The following is a 10,072-nucleotide window of genomic DNA, read 5'->3' on the forward strand; positions in this document are numbered from 1 at the left end:
AACATACGTTTGCTTTAGACTTTGATAACATTGCCATGACATTTACCTTGTCTTCGTTTTTCAAGACAGCAGCCAGGTGTTTTTAAAGTGCAACACAGCAGCAATTTGAGTATCAGTATCATCCTCATCCTCTTAGGTTTTCATCTTAAGCAGTTTTACTTCGGAGCACTTGTGTTGTAAGATATTTTAGTTGTTTATGATTTTATATAATAGATGTGTGTTCTTATAGTTAGTTTAAATAACAAAATGCATTTTGCTGGAAATTCTTCAATGCACAAACCAACTATAAATTTTTAGGTTTGTACATTCGTTAGTAAATCAATAGGAAGTTCTCGGGGAAGTTTTGTGGGAGAATGTTTGGTAGTGAGTAATTTTACAATCAAAGGTTCTAAACAGGGAAACCAATATATGCAAATGCATGTTTTTTGTGGTGCGTCGTATGGACTCATGGATAAGATATTTACACGTTTCAGACCAATTTGAGAATTTTGGCATCGATTTGTTAGAGCATATTTTTGCATATTTTACCCATAAGAGCATAATTTTGCATGATTTGACTTTTTAGTATATTTAAGGCATATTGTCGAGTTTTTAGAGCATATTTTACTCTTTTAGTGCATATTTTGATGTTTTCGTTTTTATACATTTTTAATTTTCTTTTCAAAACTTTATTAAAAAAAAATAAAATTCTATTTTTTTATTTTTTTTTTTTAATTTTTTAGCCTATTTTACAATTTAAAAAAAAAATTCGTTATATTATAGTTTTTTATTCAATAAGCCATTATATTTGAAATCGGACATAAAACCGATTACTTTTGATTTCATGAGACCAATCCATTTTTATAGTTTAAAAAACTAATTATTGGAATTTATGACAACACCGATTGAAATGTCAGTTTAAAAGCTATGAATACAATTGGAAGAAATGTGTCAAACTTTTTCGTTTGAAATATGTTTTTTGGGGACCAAATGGTTTCATGTTATTTATTGGTTATCTGAACGTAAAACGGAATTCTATTATACTAGTTCTTCAAACTATGAGATGAAACATTTATAAAAAATGTTGGAGGATATAGAATATGACATAAAACATTTATTATTTCATTACAATTTCAGTCTTTTTGAGCTTTTCAATGTTAAAAAATAATAAAAAATTTTATTTTTGGAGCATATATTTTAAATTTTAAGAGCATATTTTGACATTTTTACGGCATATTTAAAGCGCTTAAAACACTTTTTTTAGAGCATGTTTTCGGTTTCCCTGGTTATAAATTATACGATATGAATACTTTCAGGATTATAATTATTAAAAAGTTTGTTTATTAAAGAATTTTTAAATGAAAATTTCAGGAAATTTTTTAAAGAATTTCCGTGGGTAAGAATACTTTTTGTTTAAGAAAAAATTATTTTTGTATTTTTAGTTCTAGTATCTAGCTTAAATCATATATAGTTATAGTTTTTATACAGTGTCAATTTTTATACAGTGTATACTGTATACAGTCATCTATCTATCTATCTATCTATCTATCTATCTATCTATCTATCTATCTATCTATCTATCTATCTATCTATCTATCTATCTATCTATCTATCTATCTATCTATCTATCTATCTATCTATCTATCTATCTATCTATCTATCTATCTATCTATCTATCTATCTATCTATCTATCTATCTATCTATCTATCTATCTATCTATCTATCTATCTATCTATCTATCTATCTATCTATCTATCTATCTATCTATCTATTAATATCGAAAACATTTAAAATATTCTATGTAAATCTGTTAAAAAAATTTAGATGTCTGGCAATACTAATTTCATTGTTTTCTTTTATTACAGGTGATGATGATAGAGAGGAGGGAGCGAGAGTACAATGTTGTGGTGTTTGAGTAAAATTATGTCAAGAGCAAGGAAAACAACACAAAACACATTATTATTATTAATCATTGGAAAGCACACATAAAAATAAGAGAATAATATGATTTTACAATTATGCTTTTATTTGTTTCAAAAGCCTTAAGTTTTTTTAGTGTTGTTATTTATTTTCACCTAAACAAGTAAACTAAAGAAACTGTGTAAATAGAACAATAACACGTTGAATAAAATTACAGCAACAATAAAATTAAGAAGAATAATTAATAAAAACTAAACGTGGCGTTTTTTTAATAAACAATTAATATTTAATTTTTAAAGGATTCCTTTTTTTTGTGTGGAATTAACATTATTTTTGAGCGGATACTATTTTGTTTAATAAATTAAAATTTTTTCACATTATTTTTTGTATTTACATGTTTGCTTTTTTGTAATTTTTTCTGTAAATTTTTCTTTTTTTTTAATTTGTTCTACCCGCTTTTGTTATTTCAATACGCCGTATTTCAAAATCAAACTGTTTCGCTTTTTAACCAATTTTTAAGCGTCAAGCTTAAAAGCAAATAGTTGTTGTTGAAATTGTAAATAATGACAAGAAGTTAAGGTGAGTAGACGACAAGCTGTTTTGTCGGCAGAAGAAAGAGGAGAAGAAGGTTTGATAGACACTCTGATCGTGAAGTTATGCTAAACATGTTGTTGTTGTTAAACATGAAGCAGAAATGTTTGTATCTCTGAGATATCAAAGTAAAAACAATAATACAATTATTTTAAGCGTGTTTTTATGATAAACAACAACAACAACAACAAAAAGTTATGTACACACCACACTCAAATTAAAAAAAAAGCAACAAATGTCAACATTATTTGTCAACAGAACTGTTTAAAAACACCAAACATTTATTCCATCTGGCAACACTTTTAACATGACAGCTTCACTATCTCCCTCTCTTTATTTTTAATAATAACAAACACAAATTAAACAGCATTTATCTCTTCACTTACGTGTAATAAAAAATTGTATTAATTTCTTCACTTTCAATAACTTTTGGTTTTTTTAATAAACACGTATTTTAATAGAATTAAATTGAACAATTTTAAAATTGTCTTTATTTTTACAAATTTTTTTATTTTATAAACTTTTTAATTTCTAACTTTGTTTTTCTTTTCTAAAACAATCTTTCAGTGTTTTTACACGTCTAGAGTAAAAAGCGGTTTTCTATTACTGGAGGAAAAAGTGTGCAGTTTTTTGGCTCATGTATTTTTTTTTCAAGAGCATTAAAATTATTATAAACAGAAAAATCTACTCAGATAAAAACAAACATCTTTACATATCTACATTTGAGAAGAGAAATGGAGTGGAAGAGCAAGAAAAGACAAAATGAAAAAGAGTATGAGAAATAAAGAGATCTTTTGTGAAGCTCTTAAAAAATACTTTTAAATGATGCCAGATGTAAACAAAAATAGCAAAAATTTTATTATAGGATTATCTAAATGCAAAAAAATGGAACTAAAACAACACTAAAACAGAACTGGAACTGAAATAGAATTGAATTAGAGCTGAACTAGAACTGTACTAAGACCGAACTAGAATTATATTAGAACTGAACTAGAACAGAACTAGAACAGAACTAGAACACAACTAGAACGGAACTAGAACAGAACTAGAACATAACTACAACAGAACTAGAACATAACTAGAGCAGAACTAGAACTGAACTCGAAATGAATTAGAACTGAACTAGAACTGAACTAGAACTGAACTAGAACTGAACTATAACTGAACTAGAACTGAACTAGAACTGAACTAGAACTGAACTAGAACTGAACCAGAACAGAACTAGAACTGAACTAGAAATGAACTAGAACTGAACTAGAACTGAACTAGAACTGAACTAGAACTGAACTAGAACTGAACTAGAACTGAACTAGAACTGAACTAGAACTGAACTATAACTGCACTAGAACTGAACTAGAACTTAACTAGAACTGAACTAAAACTGAACTAGAACTGAACCAGAACTGAACTAGAACTGAACTAGAACTGAACTAGAACTGAACTAGAACTGAACTAGAACTGAACTAGATCTGAACTAGAACTGAACTAGAACTGAACTAAAACTGAACTAGAACTGAACTAGAACTGAACCAGAACTGAACTAGAACTGAACTAGAACTGAACTAGAACTGAACTAGAACTGAACTAGATCTGAACTAGAACTGAACTAGAACTGAATTAGAACTGAACTAGAACTGAACTAGAACTGAACTAGAACTGAACTAGAACTGAACTAGAACTGAACTAGAACTGAACTAGAACTGAACTAGAACTGAACTAGAACTGAACTAGAACTGAACTAGAACTGAACTAGAACTGTACTAGAACTGAACCAGAACTGAACTAGAACTGAACTAGAACTGAACTAGAACTGAACTAGAACTGAACTAGAACTAGAACTGAACTAGAACTGAACTAGAACCGAACTAGAACTGAAGTAGAGCTGAACTAGAACTGAACATATCTAGAACAAAACTATAATTGAACTAGAACTGAACTAGAATTAAACTAGATTTGAACTACAACTGAACTAGAACTGAACTAGAATTGACATAAGATTGAACTAGAAGTGAATTAAAACTGAACTAGAAGTGAACTAGAGCTGAACTAGATCTGAACTAGAACTGAACTAGAACAGAACTATAACAGAACTAGAACAGAACTAGTACAGAACTAGAACAGAACTAGTACAGAACTAGAACTGAACTAGAACTGAACTAAAACTGAAAAAGAAGTGAACTAGAATTGAACTAGAACTGAACTAGAACTGAACTAGAACTGAACTAGAACTGAACTAGAACTGAACTAGAACTGAACTAGAACTGAACTAGAACTGAACTAGAACTGAACTAGAACTGAACTAGAACTGAACTAGAACTGAACTAGAACTGAACTAGAACTGAACTGAACTAGAACTGAACTAGAACTGAACTGAACTAGAACTGAACTGGAACTGAACTAGAACTGAAATAGAACTAAACTAAAACTTAGGGTTCTGTAATACTTCTTATATAGTTGCACCCACCGTTTGTTATTTAACCCAAATATTTTAAATTCCCTTTTAGTTGCTTAATAAACATTCTCAATTATCATACATTATTATTGTATTTTTACAGTACTTTAAGGCGGTTTGAAAAACAAACTTAACTGGAAATAAAATGAAACAAATAATAAATTAAATTTTTTAGTTTGTTGCGCGTAAATAAACAGGAAACAAAAAGTTTTGTGTAGCATGTTGTTGAAAAGCTACAAAAATATGTACAAGACAACACTAGACAACAAAAAATGAAAAAGAAAAGAAAAACATAACGTGAAACTTAAGAATTGTATTAAAATTTATAAAGATATGCACTAAGTTGTCGACGTACTGCAGCATTAAATAAAAAGCTAAACTGAACTATGGAAACTTTTGTCTCTAACAATGAAAATGCGAGTAAATATGCAATTTTCTTAATGCAATGTAATGAATGAATAGATAGACGAATGAAAGACTGCATGACTAAAAGACAGACAGACACAGATGGACGGACTGTATAGTAGAGGAATAAATGCATAAATTTAAACTTTGCTTTTCATTCTAAAAGATACTACATTTAGCACTTAACGTGTTAAAAAGTATAGTAGAAAACTAAATAATGATGTTTACAATGAAAATCATGTTGATGATGATAATGATAATATTGTTGCTTTTGCTGTTGAGGACTTTGTTGTAAAAGTTTTCCTACATCCCTTTATTGTTTTGTTTGAAAGAAATATATTCCATTAAACATTGAAAACAGGAAATAATAATAAACTTAAAATAAAAATTCAACAATAATAAAGTAAAGGAAAAATTAAAATTACAAATAAAAAAACAAAAATAATAAGAACGAAAGAAAGGCATTCTTTAACTTTTAATTTGATAAAAAATGTGTATTCTTTTGCCATATGTATTTCTTAATCAATTCTTCATTTTGCTCAAAATTCAAAGCAAACTGTGTTCACATTTGTCTTTTAAATTCTTATAAAAAAATTCTGAATGAGTTTGCATAGTATTTTCTCTTCTTTTTTTTTTTTTTTGTAAATGGTCATCTAGACCTTGTGTATACTTAAGACTCTGTGCTATAGTTTCTCCTATACCCTGGTGTTTTTCAAAATCCCTACACTTGAGCAAACACTTACTGACGTCGACACATACTCAGTCACTCATACACTTAGTGTTGCAAGGATAATGTGTTAAATGAACTGAAAAACTTACAATTGTATTAAAAGTCGAAACATTTTTCTTTTTGTTTGCCTCTGTCTGTCGTCATTTTCATTCGTTCAGTTTTATTTGCATTTGTTCCATTTACTTGGAGATTTTTCATTACATTTTTCTGTCAGCTTGAAGATAAAAGGAATAAATAAAAAAATCCTATAATATTGAATTTAAACAAATGAGTTAAAGTTAAGCACAAATGTGATGAGCAAAAAGTTTGACCTGAAAGTTTTTTTTTTCAAAGGCAGAGACAAAAAATTTACAAAAGATGACAGAAAAAACGAATTGAGCAAAAAAAAAAAAACGGAATTTAATGAAGAACTGAAAGTAGGACTGACCTCGATCAGAAGTGGAGAAGAATCAACCATCAACTAGAACGGAATAAAATCTGAATAAAAGCAAAGCAAAACTGGAACAGAACTAAAAGATAACAAGAGCGGAACTGGAACAAAATTCGAACAGAACTACAACAAGAACAGAACAAAAATGGAATAAGATCAGAACTAGCGCAGAACAAAAATAGAACTAGAGCAGAACTAGAACAACTAGAACAGAACTTTAGCAGAAATAGAACAAAACTAAAACAAAACTAGAACAAAACTAGAACAGAACTAGAACAGAACTAGAACAGAACTAGAACAGAACTAGAACAGAACTAGAACAGAACTAGAACAGAACTAGAACAGAACTAGAACAGAACTAGAACAGAACTAGAACAGAACTAGAACAGAACTAGAACAGAATTAGAACAGAACTAGAACAGAACTAGAACTAGAATAGAACTAGAACAGACTAAAACAGAACTGGAACAGAACTAGAAGAGATTTAGAACAGAATTAGAACAGAACTAGAAAAGAACTAGAACACAACTAGAATAGAACTAGAACAGACTAAAACAGAACTAGAATAGAACTAGAAGAGAATTAGAACAGAATTAGAACAGAACTAGAACAGAACTAGAACAGAACTAGAACAGAACGAGAACAGAACTAGAACAGAACTAGAACAGAACTAGAACAGAACTAGAACAGAACTAGAACAGAACTAGAACAGAACTAGAACAGAACTAGAACAGAACTAGAACAGAACTAGAACAGAACTAGAACAGAACTAGAATAGAACTAGAACAGAACTAGAACAGAACTAGAACAGAACTAGAACAGAACTAGAACAGAACTAGAACAGAACTAGAACAGAACTAGAATAGAACTACAACAGAACTACAACAGAACTAGAATAAAACCAGAACAGAACTAGAACGAATGAGAACAGAACTAAAACGAATGAAAAGAAATGAAAAGTAAAACGGAACTAGGACTGAACTATGACTGACAAGAAGAAAACTGAAGACGAACTAAACTTAAATTGAAAATAAACAGAATATAAATAAAAATTAGTTGGAATTAAACTATTTCAGACTTTAACGAAATTCATTCACATATACAAATCATCTATTTTCTATTGTATATCATTTGAAATGCTGATAGCTAGCAGTCAGAACACATGTTTGAATATGTCAAAAAGCTCTCAAAAGTTTTCTTAAATACATTTGAATAAACTTTATCAAAGCAATTGATAATATGGATATTTTAATTTAATTTATGCCATAAATTATACAACATCTACGTAAATGCACTTTAGAAATATTTACTATTTGAATAATACATTGCATTACATTACAAGACATTGCAAATATGCCTCACTCTATTCAACTATCTCCCAACACTACCATTATGCAGCTACAAAAAAAAACCAACACACTTAAAAGAGAAAAAGGAACATGAAAAAGGAATAAATTGTAAACCTTGTATATATGCAACACAACAACAACAAGGTATATTGTAAATGCAAACACCTCCTAAAGGATCTTATCTATTGTGTATAGTATATATTTATTCCTTAAGGTATCTTTATTGTAATGGCTAGAAAAACAGCAACAACAGAAATAAAAGTAAAAATATATTTTGATATTAATACCTTTTACCATCTTGACAACAGGTATAAACATTTATCACAGTCCAAATACACCATAAACACCAGACGTCGTAGCCAAATTGTGGATGCACTTTATCAAACAAAAAAAATGTTTTATTTTTTTTAAGAAATTTTATTTATTGGTGAAAATGATGCACAATAAAATGAAATTGCCCCAGATTCATAAAACTGCTGCATATTTTGCAAATGGACATAAAGCTTATGGTAAAGCTAAAAATGGGAATAAATTATGAAAATATAATAAATATATAACTAAAACTTTGTTATGTTGTCTTTATTATTTTGCACTATTTAAGTTGAATTAAACTTGTGTTTTGAATAATTTCAGGAATAGGTAGTAGTTTTGGTTCAGTTCTAGTTCGGCTCTGTTCCGTTCCAGTTCTGTTTTAGTTCCGTTTTATGTTCAATTCGAATTCTGTTCTACTTTTGTTCTCGTTCTGTTCTAGTTCGGTTCAAGTTCTGTTCTAGCTCAACTACAGTTCTAGTTCAGTTCTAGTTCAGTTCTAGTTCTAGTTCAGTTCTAGTTCAGTTCAGTTCTAGTTCAGTTCTAGTTCAGTTCTAGTTCAGTTCTAGTTCAGTTCTAGTCCAGTTCTAGTTCTGTTCAAGTTCTGCTCTAGTTCTATTCTAGTTCAATTCTGGTTCAGTTCTTGTTCAGTTCTAGTTCAGTTTAGTTCTGTTTTAGTTCTGTTTTATTTTGTTCTAGTTGAGTTATAGTTTAGTTCAATTCTAGTTCAAGTTTAGAACTAGTTCTGTTCTAGTTCAGTTATAGTTTAGTTCTAGTTCAGTTCTTGTTCAGTTCTAGTTTAGTTCTAGTTCGGTTCTAGTTCAGTTCTAGTTCAGTTCTAGATCAGTTCTAGTTCTGTTCTAGTTCTGCTCTAGTTCTGTTCTAGTTCAATTCTGGATCAGATCTAATTCAGTTCTAATTCAGTTCTTGTTCAGTTCTAGTTCTGTTCTAGTTCGGTTTTATTCTGTTCTAGTTGAGTTATAGTTCAGTTCTAATTCAGTCCAAGTTCTGTATTAGTTCTGTTCTAGTTCTGTTCTAGTTCTGTTCTAGTTTTGTTCTGTTCTAGTTCTGTTCTAGTTCTGTTCTAGTTCTGTTCTAATTCCGTTCTAGTTCTGCTCTAGTTCTGCTCTAGTTCTGTTCTAGTTCAATTGTGGTTCAGTTCTAATTCAGTTCTAGTTCAGTTCTTGTTTAGTTTAGTTTTGTTCTAATTCTGTTTTTATTCTGCTTAAATTCTGTCTAGTTCAGTTCAAGTTTAATTCTAGTTCAGTTCTAGTTCAGTTCTAGTTAAATTCTAGTTCAGTTCTAGTTCAAATCTAGTTCTGTTCTAGTTCAAATCTAGTTCTGTTCTAGTTTTGTTCTAGTTCAATTGTGGCTCAGTTCTAGTTCAGTTCTAATTCAGTTCATGTTCAGTTCTGTTCTAGTTCGGTTATAGTTCTGTTTTAATTCTATTCCAGTTCAGTTCTAGTTCTAGTTCAGTTCTAGTTCAGTTCTAGTTCAGTTCTAGTTCAGTTCTAGTTCAGTTCTAGTTCAGTTCTAGTTCAGTTCTAGTTCAGTTCTAATTCAGTTCTAGTTCAGTTCTAGTTCAGTTCTAGTTCTGTTCTAGTTCAATTCTGCTTCAAGTTAAGTTCTAGTTCAGTTCGAGTTCTGTTCTAGTTCTCTATATCTGCTCTAGTTCAATTCTGGTTCAGTTTTAATTCAGTTCTAGTTCTGTTCTAATTCTGTCCTACTTCCGTTTTATGTTCAATTCGAATCGTAGTTCAGTTCTAGTTCTGTTCCAGTTTTGTTCAAGTTCTGTTCAAGTTCAGTTCTAGTTCTGTTCTAGTTCTATTCTAGTTCTGTTCTAGTTCTGTTCTAGTTCTGTTCTAGTTCTGTTCTAGTTCTGTTCTAGTTCTGTTCTAGTTCTGTT

The sequence above is a fragment of the Lucilia cuprina genome, chromosome 5 (assembly GCF_022045245.1).
Source record: "Lucilia cuprina isolate Lc7/37 chromosome 5, ASM2204524v1, whole genome shotgun sequence".
NCBI classification, from domain to species: Eukaryota; Metazoa; Arthropoda; class Insecta; order Diptera; family Calliphoridae; genus Lucilia; species Lucilia cuprina.